The sequence below is a fragment of the Eublepharis macularius genome, chromosome 8 (assembly GCF_028583425.1).
Source record: "Eublepharis macularius isolate TG4126 chromosome 8, MPM_Emac_v1.0, whole genome shotgun sequence".
In the NCBI taxonomy this organism is placed as follows: Eukaryota; Metazoa; Chordata; class Lepidosauria; order Squamata; family Eublepharidae; genus Eublepharis; species Eublepharis macularius.
Window position 1 is genome coordinate 69,887,179 of NC_072797.1, and position 20,164 is coordinate 69,907,342.

Genomic DNA, 20,164 nt, shown 5'->3' on the forward strand with positions numbered 1-20,164 from the left:
TTGTGTAATTTGTCTTGTCTAGTCCAGCTCTCAGATAAACTTTTTAAAAATGCAATTTTTCTAATCCAGTTGTTTGACACATCTTTGCACAAATAGGAAAAAGGTATCTTTTCAGTACTGTAAACTGTACACTAATAAGAATTGTACCTTACAAAGTCTGCAAGTGTGTTGTGACTATCGTGTGGCTTTCAAGAGATGAACTGTTCACCAGTGGGCTTGCTCCAAACTTCAACAGGAACATGATCACAGGGTGAACATACTTTGTTGGAACTCAGTTGAGTTCTTCATCTGGCCACCTCAAGATTCTCTGGCGAAGCCCATCTCAAACACATCACTGTCTTTGTAGCTGCTTAGTCATTGTAACTTTTACCAGAATAATGGTGTTCCTGTCATTAAATCATAGAGCATAGAATAATTTGCAGTTCATACACTTTTTGCACCTGCAGAATTAGATGCATCCTTTAAATGTCTGGCTTTGGCTCGACTATGTAGCTGTTTGTGCCTGTGCATTTCTTGGTATCTATACGAGAAGAGATTGTAAGAAATGACCGCAAGATTAGCCAGGTTTATGAGTAGACACACAGACACACTAAGTTGTAAGTGTCAATTCAAAAATATCAAGCACAATTTATTTTTCGTTTTACAATGTCCCTCTTAAAAATCCAAGTTGGTAGCAAACCAGGAAGGGGAAGAGTGGCAGAGCTTAGTTGGAGAGGAAAATCGTCATAATAATTCAAACAGATACATGCAAATTAATTCAGACATGTCCAAACAACTCACTAAACAGTTGGCTTCCTGCTTGCAACCAGTGAGCAGGACATGAGTCAAACCAGTGTGTGTTCAAGTATAACTACTAATGACACGCACAAATAACATGGAAATAACTATGCACTAAATATACTACATGAGCTATTACCACCCAATTATTGCTTTCCCACACCTGTTTACATATGTAGCTGTTAGCACAAACAGGCATACATATTGGTATTAAACCATGAAGTATGTTAGATGGCCCTGAGAGTTCAGCCTGCTGCCTTCCATCCTGAGAATGAGCCCTAGAACTAGAGTCTCAGGAGAAAGCCTATGACACGAGAACACTAGCTCTGTATATGGGGCGGGGGGAGTTCTCTTACAGATACTATCAGTCTTGATGTCCCACCCCTTCTGATTTAAGCAAGATCATTTAATAGCATACTCTGATCATACATTTTCTTTATAAAACCCAGACAATTTAAATAAATTATACTTTGGTTGTTGGGGGTTTTCCGGGCTGTCTTGCCGTGGTCTTGGCATTGTAGTTCCTGACGTTTCGCCAGCAGCTGTGGCTGGCATCTTCAGAGGTGTAGCACCAAAAGACAGAGATCTCTCAGTGTCACAGTGTGGAAAAGATGTAGGTCATTGTATCTACTCAGGAGGGGTGGGGTTGAGCTGAGTCATTCTGTAAGAGTTTCCCAGGGTGTGGAATGCTAATGGCGGGAGGCTTCACTGTATCCCGAGGCGGTTCTTTTGCATATGGATTGGTGCTTGATGTGCTAATCTTCTCTGCAGGGCTATTGTCGGGTGTGGAGTGTTTTGTTGGCCTGGTGTTTTTCAGAACTGGAGCCCATGCTCTGTTCATTCTTAAGGTTTCTTCTTTCCTGTTGAAGTTTTGCTTATGCTTGTGAATTTCAATGGCTTCCCTGTGCAGTCTGACAAAGTAGTTGGAAGTGTTGTCCAGTATTTTGGTGTCCTGGAATAAGATACTGTGCCCTGTTTGAGTTAGGCTATGTTCAGCCACTGCTGATTTTTCAGGCTGTCCAAGTCTGCAGTGTCTTTCATGTTCTTTTATTCTTGTCTGGATGCTACGCTTTGTGGTCCCGATGTAAACTTGTCCACAGCTGCAGGGTATACGGTATACTCCTGCAGAGGTGAGGGGATCTCTGCTGTCTTTTGCTGATCGTAGCATCTGTTGTATTTTTCGGGTGGGTCTGAATACTGCTTGAAGGTTATGCTTTTTCATAAGCTTTCCCATCTGATCAGTAATTCCTTTGATATATGGCAAAAACACTTTTCCTGTGGGAGACTGTTTTTCTTTGGTTGTTTGATTCATCCTGGGTTTGATTGCTCTTCGGATTTCATTTCTGGAGTAGCCATTTGCCTGAAGTGCGTGGTTTAGATGATTAATTTCCTCATTGAGAAAGCGCGGCTCACATATCCGTCTTGCACGATCCACTAATGTTTTCATTATGCCTCTTTTCTGTCGGGGGTGGTGATTGGAGTTTTTGTGTAAGTACCGATCAGTGTGAGTTGGTTTCCTGTAGACCTTGTGACCTAACTGAAAGTTTGCTTTGCGGATGACCAAGGTATCCAGGAATGAGAGTTTTCCCTCACTTTCTTTCTCCATTGTGAATTGTATGTTCAGGTGGATGTTGTTGAGATGATTCAAAAACTCCATCAATTCTTCCTCCCCATGGCTCCAAATGATGAATGTATCATCCACAAACCGGAACCATACACTGGGTTTGTGGGGTGCTGATTCTAGAGCTGTTTTTTCAAAATGTTCCATGTAGAAGTTTGCTATAACTGGGCTGAGTGGGCTCCCCATGGCCACCCCATCCATCTGTTCATAGAATTCGTTGTCCCATTGGAAGTAACTGGTTGTCAGACAATGATGGAATAAGGCTGTTACATCCTCTGGGAAAATCTGATTAATCAGTGCAATAGTGTCTTTTACTGGAACCTTGGTGAACAGGGATACAACATCAAAACTGACAAGTATGTCTTGTGGATTGAGTTTCAGAGAACTGATTTTGTTGATGAAATCTGCTGAATCTTTGATGTAAGACGAGGTTTTCCCGATGTGGTCCTGCAGGAGATCTGCCAGATGTCTAGCTAATTCATATGTCGGTGAACCAATGGCACTCACAATGGGTCGGAGTGGGACTGAATCTTTATGTATTTTGGGGAGTCCATATAGTCTAGGTGGCTGTGCTTCTGTCTTGCATAGTTTGCTGTGCGTGTCGGGATGTAGTGAGGAATTCTTGATCAGCGCATTTGTTAGCCTGGTGATTTTGCAAGTGGGATCTCGTTTTAGTTTTTTGTAGGTGGAGGGGTCCAGGAGTTCCTTAATCTTCTTTTTGTATTCCTCCGTTTTCATGATCACTGTAGCATTGCCTTTATCAGCTGGTAGAATGATGATGTCTGGATCTGCATTGAGGGTCTTGATGGCATTTCTCTCCTTGCGTGTTATATTGCTGGTGGGAAGCTTTGCCTTTCGTAGAATCCTGGCTGTCTCTCCTCTTATTTCCTCAGCTTCCTCTTCAGGTAGATGACGGATGGCAGCTTCTACATTTGCAATGATGTCTTCCACAGGAATTCTGGTGGGGGTGACTGCAAAGTTTCCTCCCTTTGCCAAGATGGAGGTTTCTTCTGGTGAGAGTTGACGGTCTGTCAGATTGATGACAATGCGTGCATTGTCGAGTGAGGGAAAACTCTCATTCCTGGATACCTTGGTCATCCGCAAAGCAAACTTTCAGTTAGGTCACAAGGTCTACAGGAAACCAACTCACACTGATCGGTACTTACACAAAAACTCCAATCACCACCCCCGACAGAAAAGAGGCATAATGAAAACATTAGTGGATCGTGCAAGACGGATATGTGAGCCGCGCTTTCTCAATGAGGAAATTAATCATCTAAACCACGCACTTCAGGCAAATGGCTACTCCAGAAATGAAATCCGAAGAGCAATCAAACCCAGGATGAATCAAACAACCAAAGAAAAACAGTCTCCCACAGGAAAAGTGTTTTTGCCATATATCAAAGGAATTACTGATCAGATGGGAAAGCTTATGAAAAAGCATAACCTTCAAGCAGTATTCAGACCCACCCGAAAAATACAACAGATGCTACGATCAGCAAAAGACAGCAGAGATCCCCTCACCTCTGCAGGAGTATACCGTATACCCTGCAGCTGTGGACAAGTTTACATCGGGACCACAAAGCGTAGCATCCAGACAAGAATAAAAGAACATGAAAGACACTGCAGACTTGGACAGCCTGAAAAATCAGCAGTGGCTGAACATAGCCTAACTCAAACAGGGCACAGTATCTTATTCCAGGACACCAAAATACTGGACAACACTTCCAACTACTTTGTCAGACTGCACAGGGAAGCCATTGAAATTCACAAGCATAAGCAAAACTTCAACAGGAAAGAAGAAACCTTAAGAATGAACAGAGCATGGGCTCCAGTTCTGAAAAACACCAGGCCAACAAAACACTCCACACCCGACAATAGCCCTGCAGAGAAGATTAGCACATCAAGCACCAATCCATATGCAAAAGAACCGCCTCGGGATACAGTGAAGCCTCCCGCCATTAGCATTCCACACCCTGGGAAACTCTTACAGAATGACTCAGCTCAACCCCACCCCTCCTGAGTAGATACAATGACCTACATCTTTTCCACACTGTGACACTGAGAGATCTCTGTCTTTTGGTGCTACACCTCTGAAGATGCCAGCCACAGCTGCTGGCGAAACGTCAGGAACTACAATGCCAAGACCACGGCAAGACAGCCCGGAAAACCCCCAACAACCATCGTTCTCCGGCCGTGAAAGCCTTCGACAATACAAATTATACTTTATTTATATTTGTTTGGATCCTAAGTACCAGCAGAGAAAAGAACATGGATCTTTGCCATGTTCCACTTTCTCCGCAGCAGTCCTTTCCATCTTCCAGAAATTAGACTGCTGAACTTAGGTGGAGTAACGGCCATATGGATTGGGGCTCTGTGATGGGGAAGGGAACAAAAACATCCTTTCCTGCCTTTCTGTCAGCAAAGCTGTTAGTCCAAGAATCTATTTTCTAGGGTTGGAATGTAGCACTGGAGAATAAGGAAGTGTGGCAAAAAGATCCACATTCTTTCCTTTTTACCAACAGTACTTTAGGAGCCTACCCATTATCTTTGATATTTGAGAGAAAATGTGTTTTGTCTCAGCCTCAAAGAAAATGAAGTCTATGCAAAATATTTTTAAAATATGTGAAATGTATCATTATGGTATCACTCCAGTACCTCAGCTAAACTTTATCCTGATATACCATACATGCTCACTTCTACCACTACCATTGGCCCACTCTAATATTTGATCCAAATGCTAACCTGTTTTTGAGTACCAAGATTGTAGCTGACACGTGGACTGATGTAGAGAAGGCAGGTTTTGTATGCCAAAGAGCTCAACTACACAAGACAAATTACACGAGGACACTCAAGGGAGACGCAATGTAAGCCAGGAAGCATAGTTTGAATGTCGCCTCTTTCTATAGAGCCAGCAAAGATCGCTCCTCAGAGAGTTTGTTAATTTCACCTCTTTACCCAGCCAGCAAAGATCATTCCTCAGAGGGTTTGTAAATTTCCTCTTTGCCTCCTGGAAGGCTCTGTCAATTATTAACAAGCCCTCTGAAGAGTGATCTTTGCTGGCTCTGTAGAGAGAGGTGACATTCAAACTACACTTCCCAACTAACATTGTGTCTCCTTTCACTTGAGCATCCTTGTGTAATTGGTCTTGTGTAGTTTAGCTCTAAGAAGTTCCTGTGTAGGAGTGTGCACAATTTTTTTTTGGTAAATCTGGGTGAGGAATACTGAACCAAAAAGAGAATTTGGTATTCCCTCAATACAGAATTGATTTGCTAGATTGATTCAGTAATATAGGAGAAATTCAGTAAAATTCAGCCATTGTTTCCTATTGGAAAATCAGTCTGGGGACTATCTGGTTCATTTTTCAAGCGAACTTCACCAAATTTGCAGGAACCTACAATTAATTTGGTTAAAAAATTCAGAATACTAAATCTAGTTTGATCCAGAATACCCAAATTTCACTGAATCAGCCAAAATTTGGTATTTTAAAACAAAAATCTAATCAAATTGTTTGGATGATACAGGGGATCATTGTGTCGTCTGTGACTGATTTTAATTTATTATTCTGTAAATTGATCTGTGGAGTGCTGTGGTATTATCAAAATGGTTCAGTCTTGCAGCTGAACCAGTGGTTGACAGAGGTTTGAACTGATAAACTTTTACTACTGTTCAGTGTTTTTGAAGGCAGTATAAAGCTGTATATATAGATGACTGAACAGTCCTTGGGGGAAATAAATCTACATTTCACCAATTTCATATGAAGAATATACTGGGGAAGATTTGAACCTGTCGCTGTAAATAATTGTGAATTTCCTAAATATTAGAAGATGTTTTTGAGCAGTAGGCTAGAGGAATCAGATTCTTAACTTGTTCCCTTACATTAATTGGAGATGCATGGAGAATTTCCTGCTAATCTTTCCCTAAAGCTATATGTCTTGCAAAACTGACACATTAAATCATTGTCACTTGCTTCAGTTTCAAGATACTAATTAGTCAAGATTTAAAAGGTGAAGTGCAGTGAAACATAGTGAGAAATCTTCGCAAGGTACATCATTGTATTTACTTATTTTAAAATATTTTTGATCTTGAATTTTTATCAGAAGCTACAGGGAGCGTGCTTATGTCTTCCTCTCACAAAGGAGCCCTCAGCACAGGATGGAAAGAACGAAACAAACAGAAGTCATAGAAGCAGATCTGTGAAAATGACAGTGGCTAGCAAAATTGGCTTGTATTCCATTTGGCTCACAATGGGTAATTGCTGATCATTTCTCTTACATCTCAGTGTAATACTAATTTTATTTGATGTGTGAGCGCTGACCTTCCTGGTTTTGCTATTCACTGATGTTATTGGTACTTGTGCTTCTGTGTACCTGCACATGTGAGGCTTTTTCAGGGTATAAAGTAAAAGTTCATATTAAGATTTCCAACCAGAGAGTACATATAACAACTCCTCAAACTGTGTATAATTAACCAAAAAGATAGATGTGCTATATGAACAACTTAAATATTGCTTCCTTTATGACAAAGATTAATAATACATTCATCAGGAGGGTCATTGAATTAAAAAGATGATCACAGTGGTGTGCAGTATCATTTTTACCAAAGAGTAACAGCAGTGGCTTAATCACAAGGTTATCATTGTTTGTATCTAGTGCAATCATCTGGCATCAAACCACAGGAAGTTTGGGGTTGGTGTCTTTTTGCTTCCTTTCTTCTTCAGTGTTTTCAAGAGTTGCATTCTGAGTGAATGCCTATGTTACCCATTGCTTAGAAACAGACAGTACTAATCAGAGCCTTGAGTATTGTACTTTTAATATATGAAAAAACAATTGTCTACTGTAATGATTTTCCGGTATGATTGATGGAATCAATTTGAAATTAAAATAAAGCAAACAAATTTTCAAGGTTTATGGAGAAAAAAACTAATCTATCAAAACAACATCAAAAAAGAGTACAAGGGAAATATTCAGTCTTTATAATCACTGTGCACTAAAGCCAGTATCTTTCATTTTCTTTTGGCTTGGTTGAAACTGGAACATTACTTGTAATCACATTTATTCAGTGTTGTAAAACTAGCCATAAAAATTCATTATAAAAGTGATCAAACATTGCCTATTATCACTTTGATTTATGACTGTACCAATGCAAGGAATGGTCAAATAATTTTGTTTTATTCAAGCTTTTATTTCAGAATGCTTAAATGTTAATTAGATGAAAGAATTGTTTTGCTGTTTAAATATTTACACTTCAAGATCTCAGTTCATAAATAAGGATAGAGTAATTTATTAAATTGACATTTCTGTTTGCATACCAAAAAAAAAAAAAAGGAGCCACCCAAAATGCTGGTACATAAAACAAAAGCGAAGAGCAAAGTCCATTTTTTTTAACTGAAAAGCTGCCACTTAATAATATACACTGGATCACAGTGGAGCACAAATGCCATTGGTTTAAGGTAGACAGACAACTACATCTGTTGAAGTCCATTTTCTTCAATGTATTTTACTGTTAAGCATGCTTAGCTCTGTGTCAGATAGTAGCTTACAAATAAATGAACTGGGCTGTTCTCTAAATATACTTTGAACTGAGTACTCAATATTCTGTTGAAAAAATAGTTAATAGCCCCTGTGAAGTTTACCTAATTTGTATAAAGTTTTTCATGTCCAGCTCTATGATGAAATAAGGTGAGGCAATGGTCTGGGTAGCAGATACGCGTGCACAGCAGCCTCCACCGCTATCTCACAACTGCTTTTGCTGTCATTCTGAGGAGTCAGAACATGTGACATTCCTTTCTTCCTGAACTAGGAATGGTGGTACACTTGATGTAGACACTTTTCAAACAAATTTGCCTTTGGACTATTTATTTATATATTTACTTCATTACTATAGTCCACCTATCATCAAGGTAGTGTCCAGGCCCCAGGAGAGCCTCGCTACTTTCCAGTCAGTGAATCAGCTTTTCTGTTGCTGCCATTTGATCTTAGTTTCTCAGTCTGATATCAAACATGGCCTCTCTGTCTCCTGCAATCCCAGACAACATATGGCCTGAGAAATCATGGAGGTGATCAGGAAACATGGCTCCTGCATCAGGGTTGCTTTCAGGATTACAACTGAGAGCTAAGCTACAATGACATCTGACACAGATTGGACACTTGTCAGCTTACCTCAAGTTTTGATGGGAAATGTAGGCGTCCTGATCTTACAGCTTGTCTCTTCATTTAATTGAAGTTTACAGAACCCCTCCCCCCCACACACACACACCCAGTGGAGGAGAAGGGGTGCGCCCAGCGAGAGCCTGATGCCTGCACTCCCCTCCCGACCGCATGTTCTCCCTCCCATAGATTGCCATTCTGTAAACTTCAATTAAATGGAGAGCCAAGCTGCAAGACCAGGACGCCTACATTTCCCATCAAAACTTGAGGGAAGCTGACAAGTGTCCAACTTGTATCAGGCGTCACTTATAGCTTGGCTCTGAGCGTACACATACATTTGTAGGGATCAGGAGCTAATACATTCAGGCTAATCAGGAGTGTTTAGTTCTGAGGTCTCTGAGGGTCATTGTTAGCCAAAAAGGCTAATTTCTGAGTATAGTTTGGGATATAGTTTAGGTATAATCTGAGTATAGTTTGAGATAATCTGGTTTGCAGGGAAATAATCAGAGGGATGGGGTGTTCATTGGCATGTGGGAAAGGTGGCCTTTACTGTTGTTAGAGACAGCAGAGAGAGAAAAGAGAGAGAGATACAGGAAGGGGTAAGAGCAGGGGAGTCCTAACCAAAGCTGGTTTGGCCTTCATTGGAATCATACCAAAACATTTGAGCTACTATAATTTACTATTAAATTCATATTAAACTTATTAAACTGTATAAATAATTCTGATTAAAAACACATGCTATAAAATCACACAGAGAATATCTTTAAGCAAAATTAAAAAGTCTGGTTGAGGAAGAAGGTCGAATAAGGTATGAAACTGAGTCATTCTTGTGCAGACAATGTTTGGGAACACCGCCACTGGGCAACTTGCTACTACATGAATAACATGACTCACTCAGGACCAGCTCCTTTCTGCTGTTCAAGAGCAGCAGTTGCCCCATGAAATTCAATGTGGTGCAGTGGTTAGAGTCTCAGGCTAAGATCTGGGAAACTCAGGCTCAAATCTTCACTCTGCCATAGAAATTTACTGTGTGATTTTGCCAGTCATATACTTTCAGCTCAACAGGGTTGTTGTGGTAAAAAAAAATGAAGGAGAGTTCAATGATGTAAGCTGCTTTGGGTCCCCATTGTGGAGAAAGACTGGATATAAATGAAGTAAATAAATATAGGTAAAGATGGAAGGCAGATAAAAGGTAGATTGGTGGGTGTGAAGGAGAGAAGGGAGCAAGGGACTAGAGATGGGCACGAACAGAAAAAAAACAAACATGATGTTTGTTGTTCATTGCTATCCACGAACAGAGACTCACAAACAACCACGAACATGGCCCTGTTCATGAACATGTTCGTGGTTGGCTGTTCTTGGGGGCCAGCGGGCTCTCCTCCAGCCATCATCCAAGTCAAGATCCCTACCGCACCACTTCCAGAAACCTTACCTGAGCAGGCAGAAGGAAAGGTACCAATAATAAATAATAGCTTGGCCCAGAGCCTGGTAGCAGCCCTGGAACTTGAAGGGGTAGATCCCTATCCCACCACACACAAAGAAAATTCAAGCTCCTATGCACTCTCTCTATCAAAATGCCAACAGCAACTCTCTCCCTCTCCACTGTCTGCAAACTAAGCCAGAGCTGGGAGTCCCCCTCCCCCCTGCTCTTTGCTCCCTTGCTGTAACATATTTGGAGCTCCACACTTGAAAGGAAGTCCTGCCTATCAAGCTAAATTGGGCTTATGTTGGAGTTTCCAGGGCAACAGCAGGAGTTCAGAGTTCAGACAATCCCTGCCTAAGTTGCCAAGGGAATTGATTGCAGATGCCAGACTGTCTGGCTTGATGAACAGCAATGATCGAGGCTTGCAACGACCACCTGTTTGTTTAGAATGGGGCCTCACACACAGCTTGTTCGCGAACAGCAGATTGGGCTGTTCGTGGCTTTTTTTTGTTTGTATTGCTGTTCGTGCCCATCTCTACAGGGGACTGCCAGGAGGAGGGAAAGAGGAAATCATGTGGGGTGGGTGTTACAGGCAAATGTGAAATACCATCCCAAGTCCTTGCTGGTTCCTCACTGTGCACGTGGGCCTAGCTCAGCCTACGCCATACAACTGGACCAGAGTTTTTCTGGAGAGAGGCTGACAGTGGAAGGGAAGAAAGGAAAACTGAAGAGAGGAGGCAGATAAAGATGGGTTGACTGGTGGATGGAAAGTGGAGAAGGAAGCAGAGAAAGGGGACAGATTATGGAGGCTGCTAGAAAAGTGAAAGAATAGAAAATGAGATGCTCACCTACAAATCCTTGTGGGTCTCCTGTTTGTTTATTTCTAATATTCAAAAAGTTAGTCCATTCAGAAGCTCTTCTAATGTAACATTTATCCATTAAAAGCTAATATGAGAGTTGAGCTTTAATAAAGCTAATACTTATACATGCATATACACCTGCCAGGAAAACATATTTCTGTATTTATTTAGAATATGTATAACTTTCTTTCCAACAAAATTTCCAAAAATGAGTTACAAAATGTGTGGAAAGGACCATAATAAAAAATTAGATCCATTGTGAAACAGCCTTCAAGGCTGCCTCATATAACATGTCATGCAGTAGCCCAAATCTGATCCTACAGGGACCAAGTCCTTCTGTTCCAGGAAGGGGTACACTTTGCCTTTCAGCTAAAATTGAAGAAATGTACTCTTATCCACTGCTTTTTTCTGACCTTTAAAAGAAATCCTGGGACTAAGACCAGCCCCCAAATAAAATTCTAATATTTCTGGAGAAGTTAGCAACAAAGTCACACTTCCAGTTTATCTTTCTTCCCCCATCCCAGCATAAATAATTAACTAGGTGCTGAAGACAGTTTCAGAATTGATCCTAGCCTGGCCATGAAGTTGGTTGTAATGAATTAAGGTCTTTGTTTTAATTCAGGTGCACTTGCAACTAGGTATGTGCAATTTGGGTTTGAAATTTGGCAAAAAATACCAAATTTTACCTGATTTGGTAAAATTCGGTATCACCAAACCTAAATGTGCATTACTGAATAAATTTGGTAATCATTCCCCCTCCCTTCTCCCCCTCCCATTTGGTAAAAAGGTGGGAAGCAGGGTGTGTGTTTTTTTTTTGCTGTTTCTTAGAATGCACTTACTGAATTTTACCAAATAAATTCGGTAAACCTAAATTCAGTAGGTAATACCTACTGTTCATTTTGCTGCTTGTTCTTCTGGGGTGGGCTGTTTTCCTCTGTTGTTGGTCTTCCTTAACAGAAGTTTGGTTGGTGTTTTTAGCTGGTTCTGTTTTCTGTTAGCATAGAAGTTTGGTTTGTTCAGGTGTTCAATTGTTGTTGGTTGTTCTTCTTCTGGGGGAGGGTGTTTGTTGGGGTGCTTGATCCAGTTTGTTAACTTAACCTAGTGGCATTTGGGTGTCCTTTTGGGGTATCCTAAGAGAGTTGTGAAGTGAGAACTTTTAAAAAGTGTTTTTAAGATAGGCTAGTTGTAGGTTTTCCCCATAGGGAATAATGAAGATTGGAGGTGGCTGACGTCACCTTCTGGGGAGGGGGGGGGTCTTCATGAAATTTGAGGGGGTCATAGTTAGGAGTAGGTTCCCTGCAAATTTGGTGAAATTTAGTCAAAACACCCTTCCAGGCCTCTGGAAATTTCTGAATTGAGTTTCCCATAGGAAACAATGGCCGAATTTTACTGAGTTTGCTCTGTATTACTGAACTGAACTGGAGAATGAATTTGGTATTCCCTGAATTCTGATCCCCCCCCCAGTTTAGTATTACCAAACCAAACCAATTGAATTTGCACCCTACTTGCAACTGCTCACCATAGCCATCTCTAGCACTTTGGAAACAGGTCCAATTGGACCTCTTTGGAAACAGCACAATTGGAAACAGGTCTGTTATTCCCCAGATCCTGGGAATCAAAGAAGCCCCTCCTGCCCTCCCCTGTTGAGAAGAAGCCTTACAGATTCTATTGTAGTTGGCGGTTCTTCTTCACAAGTGTTTACTGTGTTACGAAGCCAGGCCATGAGATTCTTGGACACACAAATGAAAACGTACATGGAACAAAAGGACAGGTTGGTTGTTGGGGGTTTTCCGGGCTGTATTGCCGTGGTCTTGGCATTGTAGTTCCTGACGTTTCGCCAGCAGCTGTGGCTGGCATCTTCAGAGGTGTAGCACCAAAAGACAGAGATCTCTCGACACTGAGAGATCTCTGTCTTTTGGTGCTACACCTCTTTTTTTTTTTTTTTTTTTTTATAACTACAAAACACTACACCAGACTATCACAAGGAAAGGGAAGAGGGAAGGGACAAAGGGGAGTGGAAAAAGAAAAAGGGGGGGGAATGAACTACAAACACTAAACACTACACTTCAATGTTTCCCTTCATACTGTCATAATACAAAAATAGCTCCATAGAATAATGATGGAGTGGTTAATCATACAGAGAATAAACATTTCAAATTCTGATTAAACTTTCCTCCCCCTTCTGGGTCCCGGACGCAATTCTCTCTGTGCAACTGCTGTTGCAATGCTCTCCTCTTCCCCCCCCCCTCCGGCTCCTCCTTTTCTTCGTTCTTGGTGCAGCAGAATTCTGGGTTTTTATTCTCAAAATCCTTTAGTTGATCTTCTGATAATATCTTATAGGCCTGATCTTTATATCTGAACCATATTCCTTCCGGGAATAACCATTTGTACTTTATTCCATGGTCCCTCAGAAGAGCTGCAAACTTTTTATATTTAAAACGCCGTTTCCGGACTAGAAATGGAACGTCCTTCAAAATCTTGACTTTCAAACCCATAAAGTCCAAATCCGCATTGTATGAGTTATATAGGATGGTGTCCCGAATCTTTTTAGTTGAAAAGTCAATAATGATCTCACGAGGCAACTGTCGCTTTGTTGCATATTTTGAAGAAGCCCGACGGACCTCCAAAATGGCGCTTTTAACCTCTTCTTTAGTCGTCCTCGCGGGTGTCGCCAGTAGTTCCGAGACCAAATCCCACAGATCCTCATTTTCCTCCTCTTTCACGTTTTGGAGACGCAAAATTGTCTGCGTTCGTTCCACTTGTAGCCCGATCAGTTGGTTCTCCACCAACTTCAACTCCTTTTTTGTAGCCTTCACAAGTGACGCACTTTCCAGAGCAGACTTTTCTGCCCCCCCCCCGCTGCTGCCTTAATGGTTTTCACCTCGCTTTCAATTAAGCCCACCCTTTGATCAGTTTCGTTCAGCTTGTCAACAAAGGGTTTTATAGCTTCCACCACCGCCCTGCGCACCAATTCTTCGAGCGACTCCCCTTTCTGCAAGGTGGCCGAGATTGACTTACCGAGAGCGGGACTTTGCTTCTTTGCTGCCATTTTGGGGGGGGGGGCGCCAACAAAATTCTGGAACTCCACGAAGGGGAAGAGCGAGTCTTCTTCAGATCAACCTCTCCTTCACAAACGCTTGTAGAACAGAAGGGATTCGCTTGTTTACAGGCTTCCGCCTGTTTCTTTTACTTGCCGTTTCTCGTTGCCCGGCGGCACTCGAGGCGCCGCGCACATCTGCCGGCCTCCATAGGGACAAACGGGCAATTCCCTCCCCGCATTGATTTCGGGGAGTTCTTCCCGCCGCGTCCCGGACCCTGGCTCCCTCCCTGGGAGTCCTGGGGGCTAATCCTTGCAGATCAGCCGCCCGGTCAGGGTGCCCGGTCGTTTCCTCCCGGACCAGCCGAGAGGAGCGTCCGGCATGGCTGAGAAAACGAAACCGATCCGTCTTTTGGTGCTACACCTCTGAAGATGCCAGCCACAGCTGCTGGCGAAACGTCAGGAACTACAATGCCAAGACCACGGCAATACAGCCCGGAAAATCCCCAACAACCATCGTTCTCCGGCCGTGAAAGCCTTCGACAATACAAAAGGACAGGTTGTGACAGAGTACTTGACAAGTACCCTGTCTATATCCTTAGGTATCAAAAATTGATAGACAAAAGTATGATCTAGAGGCCACTATCCTGGACAATGAAGTAACAATGGAGGCAATGTCCACATGGATGTGCTGCCATCAGTGCAGCGGATTAGAAATTCAAATGAATTGTAGGTTGCATTCAGTTGGATTTGTTTTCCTCCTTTTGTGCTCAAGGTATCATTCAGCCTTCCGCTGATCCCCCTGAAATCTGGGCGAACTAAAGGTCTTGGTAGCAGGGACAGGAGAAGATACTTTTGTGTTACTGTGAACTGCCAGAAAAAAAATCCCCATTGTAGGCTAAGGACTCTGTAGTCAAACCAGCCAGCCATCTCCCCTCACGCTGTCTGAAAGCCAGTTAGATCTATGAGACGTCAAGGGCAAATTACCTTAATGGGTCCATACCTCTCCCTGCCATGGGGGCCAAGAGCTAGGGAGACCAGGTCGCACACTTCAGCAGGAGACCTCCCAGCTTCCTTCTCTGTTGCATGCCAGCCTGCTGAGGTCTGACAGGGGAAAAAAATATTTTTTTTAAGTGACAGTGTGCCATTGGTGTGATGTCATTTTCACCAAATACCCAGAACTAACATCACATCAGCAGTATGATACCAAAGCAGTGCTCTAGGATTCAGGCATCAGCATCACACTGGTTACATGATATCACTTTCAGGTATTCCCACCAGCCCTGCTCCCTTCCTCTCCCTCTGGTTGCCAACTAATGACTGGCAACGCTACCAAAATTCCAACCTTATAGCAAAGTAGGCAAAAATATGGTTGCCTTTCTCTTACTACATATCTTCAGGCCCACCTGTCCAGCACACCGGGAGCTTATGTAGCATAGTAGTTAAGAGAAAAACCTGTAATTTATTAGATCCTGTCTTCAAGTCTTGTAGCTTCCATGAACTCATTATCTAAGCCACATTCTCTCAACCTCAGATCCCCATGTACAATATGGGAATGATATTCTGGCATTAATTACAACAAGATAATGTGTGTGGAATCCTTTCAAGACTGAAAGTGTTACATTAATTATAGTGATGATGATTATCCATCAAGCATATATATTTAAAATATCTATGTATGTTTCCAACCAAACTGTTATGTTTTCACTTCTTCAAGTCTGCTTTGTGAGCAATCTGGAAGTCTTGTATGTTCTAGTTTTCTTAAATGGTATGTTTATCTCTTTTCCTAAGTATATTTGTTTAGGAAAAGATTATGAAATTATGGCCCCACTAAGTTTTTATTTAATTGCGGTTATTTCAGAAACAATTTTAATTTCTTGAGGGAAGAAATGTCTTCCATCTTGAACAAATGGAACTCATTTAATTGAATTTATTATTCCAGCAGAGAAATATTTTGCTCATTGTGATAAGAAGTAAAGAGAAAAGTCAAGAGACACACATTTCAAAGCATTGTGTGGGGTTTGCCACATGGCTGAACATAAGGTTAATGGGAATCTTCTGGCTACAAGACAACTGTTCAATAAATGTACTCTTCTTCAAGCATACAGGCACCAGCAGATAAGAGACCTTTGAAAGACCATAGCAAATCACTCTCTCTCATAACAAGAAAAGGCTGAGATGGTTAAGGACATTGTAAGTAGTACAAGAAGTAATATTCTCTTACCTATTGAATGTAGCTCAGCAAAAATATAAATTAATTCACTGCATTTCCAGATATTTCCTGATTTTGGTGGCAATTTACCAAACATATCTGCTATTTTTTTAATGACAAAATGCACATTTACTAGATGTTAACTCACCTACAGTTTTCTATAGCGTTTTGTATGAGAAAGCCGCATATCAACACTAAATCAGTTGGACAGGATATAAAATATTCTATATACAGTGTTTTGCATAGGCCAATGTGGTTATCTTCAAATAGACCTTAATTAGCAGGAATGGGTGAATTTGTACTTAGTTGCAACCTTGAAGAGGCAATGGCAATCAGAGGCGGAGCTGAAACAAAATGTTATGTATGGCTTTTAACTTGCTTAAGAATGCCTGTAAAGTAGGGTTGCCAGCTTCAAGTTGAGAAATTCCTGGAGATTTGGGGGGTTAAGTGTGGATAAGTCAGGATTTGGGGAGGAAAAGGACATCAGCGTGGTATAATTCCATAGAGTCCACCCTCCAAAGCAGCCATTTTCTTCAAGTCAACTGATCTCTGTGGCCTCAAGATCAATTTTATTTCCAGGAGTTCTCCAGCCACCACCCGGAAGCTGACAATCCTATGGTAAAGGTGGCTTTTACAGTCATCCTTTGGGCAAACTAAAAACAATTTATCTCCACCTTTCCAGCCATCATCAAGGCTGTAAGAATGCAGCTGCTGGGACAGTCCCAGCAAGGTAGTCTTAAAGATGGTTGGAAAGATGAGACTAATCCCAGACTTCCAGCTATCCTTGGGGCTGAGTGTGACTATTAGTACTGTCTAAGCATCCGTTGTTCTTTAACTGCCAGGATGACTATAAAAGGACTGGTAGGGGAGGGGAAAAGTTCATTCTGACACCATTTTCCATCCTTTGTCTCAGGGAAAGTGAGTCTCTTAATTACTCCATTGGTCCTTCCTCTGCTCTCACTTTATTCCTGCTGTGCTATTTTCCTCTCCTGTCATGCACTCTCCATTTTTCTCATGTTCCTGCTGTCACCTCCCCCAACTACCCGTTCACTCTTTCCTCCCTTCTGCTATTTGCCCAGTCTGTTTCTCCCTTGTCAGTTTTCTTCCAAAATTTCTTCTTTACTCCTTCTCTTTACGCTCTTCTCTTTCCACTGCTCCTCCCCCTCTCATTACTAGATGCCATTTTAGATAGCTCTGACTTTCCCCCCTCAGTGTCATCTGAGCATGCATAGATAATACTTTTACTGTGTTTTGTTTTTTAAACCCCTAACGTTTTTTAAAGTTTTCAAAGTTTTCTACAAACCCGGGGGTCCTGGACTGGTAGAAATATCTCCTCTTTCCCTGTATGTGTGTTTTAATTCACACCCTGTGGTCAAGTTTGGAATTAAATATATGGTGTGTTAGATAGGTGATATGGTTTGATTTGATAATAAAAGAACTATATGCTATGCTTCCACCTTTTTAAAAAAAGTTGCACTGAGAAAGTATGATCCCATTAACCAAGGATATGATTGTTCCTCATATGGTCACTTAGTGTGTGATCCCTGCACAGCCATAAAGTTTCCTAGACGACACTGGGAAATCACTGGCATCCTAATCTATTTTAGGATTTCTGTGAGGATAAATAGATGAAAGATGAACAGCAGTATATATTGTACACTGAAAAAATGCTTATAGAAGAATAAACTAGCATTTTGTCCCAAATGGTATGCTTCTTTATAGAAACACAGTTTTAAATTTGGTTTGCATCCATCTTTCCATGGCAATATTACATAGTGTGTTTGTTAGCTAGTATAAAACTAAATGCTGGCATTATCATTGTTTATTTGGCACTCAGAACCTTGACATTAATTCTGCTACCTCCTCTCAGTGTCCCCAGGTGTAGACACACATTATGCATGGTGGTTCTTGAAAGCAGACATCCAGTTCTGAATTATATTTGCTTTCTAACAACAACATCTGCTTCAGAACAGATTGCCCAGGTTACTTTTCCTGCTCTCTTGCCTTGTTGCATATCGAGGAATACTGGTGGCTGCAGACCTGCTGACAAAATTAGTTTGTCACATCTGCTTATTATAAACATCTTTATAACATGAATGCTTGGGATTTTATCAAAGTACAAGAGTGCAGTAGGCTATTTTAATATAGAAATATAGAAAATATGGCCTTATAGTAATAAAATAGTTCATACATAAATAATGAATTGTTGAACAATTGCAAAGTATCCTTTACAGATGAGATAGGAAGAAAGGTACAACAAAAGATGAATAACTACTTCTAGACTATCCCTAACACATAAAAATAATTCAAAAATAATTGCATCAAATTGCAAAAAATTTTGATGCAATAAAAAAAATAATTCAAAAATAAAATAAAAGTCCCAGACCTTCATTTTACTGAGTTGAAGATAAAGACAATATTTTAATGATAAGTCCCATTGATGAGTTTGTGTATATGAATTTGTAAATACAATGGAAAATCAACAGGAATACTGCACTAACAACTAAAGTACAGGCTGCCAGTTTTTGTTTGGCTGGATAAATATGTTTAGAATCTCAAATCAGTGTTCATGATGACTACCATTACGGTACTTCTGTTCATGGTAGTCACACAACTTTATGGTTACAAAACACAGCTGCTGATAAAGTGATTTTGGCAGTAGTTGCAAACAATTGCAAAGTGATTCCTATTTCATAATTTATTATGTGTCAAGGTTCAGTAGATGAATCAATTACAATAACTGTAGAAAAATGAAAATGATGCTGAAAAGTTCCAGCTATAATGATTTGGCTGTGTTGCTCAATTACCTCTTGCCAGCTTTCAAAGCTGTTCTCTGGGAAAATGCATGGAAAAGAAGCCATTGCTATTTAAAGAAACATGAAATGACACAGCCCACAATATCCTGCAGTTCTTTAACAATTTCAGACAGTAGTCCACAACAAGTGTAGGGCCTGTTCTGCACAAACACTGTGTCTGTGCATAGTCCTCAGTCAGGTCATCCTTCATGATCTGTGTAAGCAAAAAAAGGATAAGATGAGTCTCAGAATTACCGTTGGTTTTGCTGTGGGGAAAGGTTAGAAATTTCTATGCCAGAGTAGCCCTTGCGTACCGCAGGGGACTGGGAAGTTAAAATGACACAGGAGCAAGCAGAACATCCCCTGATCTCCTCTGTAGCGGGCAGTGAGTGAACATACACCCACTGCCTGGTGTTACTATCCAGCTCTAAGCTCAGTGGTGCCTGCTGTGCTACCAGAGCTCCTGGTGCTTGGGTCTGTTTGTTCCTGGCTGCCAGTGGCCCTTCAGGGCAGTGGCCCACTGGTGACTTTCCCTGTAAGTTAAATGGCCGGTCTACCCCATTTGCACAGGGGAAACCTTTGGCCACATTGTAACTGTGGTGGCAAGGATAGGAGGAAGATACAACACACTGGCACACTAGCAATAAAGCAGGCTTGTAGTACAATCCTGTGTGCATAAATTCTCCTGTCTAATCCCATTGATTTCTGCACTATCAGAATGTTACAGTCATGTTGTTGATTCTCTCCTTTTCCTACTTCCTTTTATCCCATCTACCAACAAATCTACCTTTTATCTGCCCTCACCTTCAGTTTTATTCATTATCTATTTACTTCATTTATACTGTGCCTTTCTCCACAATGGAGACCCAAAGCAGCTTACATCATTCTCTTCTCCATTTAATTCTCACAACAAGCCTGTAAAGTAGGTTAAGAATGTGTAACTGGACCAAGGTTACCCACTGGTGATTCAAATCTGGGTCTCCCAGATCCTGATCTGAAATTTTAGCTACTATACCAAACTGACTTTCATGGGGTGGCTGTGTTACCCAAATAGATGGTCTCCTTGTGAGTTGGGGGAATTAGCATAGAAGGAGAAGTAGCAAGAGGGGGTAACTAAGCGAGATTTCTACACCAGTGTATATGAGGATCTTTCCTCTAGAGAACTCTTAATGAATACAAGTGGATGTTCAACAGGAATGGTTTTTATTGAAGGGATAGCAAAAGCAAACACACAGGAAATTGCACACAACGTACACACAGAGCTAACTAGAAAACAAGGAGAAAAATGGA

General features: G+C 41.3%; 1 protein-coding gene across 2 annotated transcripts in view; it reads left to right on the top strand.

Annotated features, from left to right (window-relative positions):
• The window catches only part of KCNN2 (potassium calcium-activated channel subfamily N member 2), a 106,816-nt gene that overhangs the window by 32,679 nt on the left and 53,973 nt on the right, over nt 1–20,164 (top strand). The window lies entirely within an intron of this gene.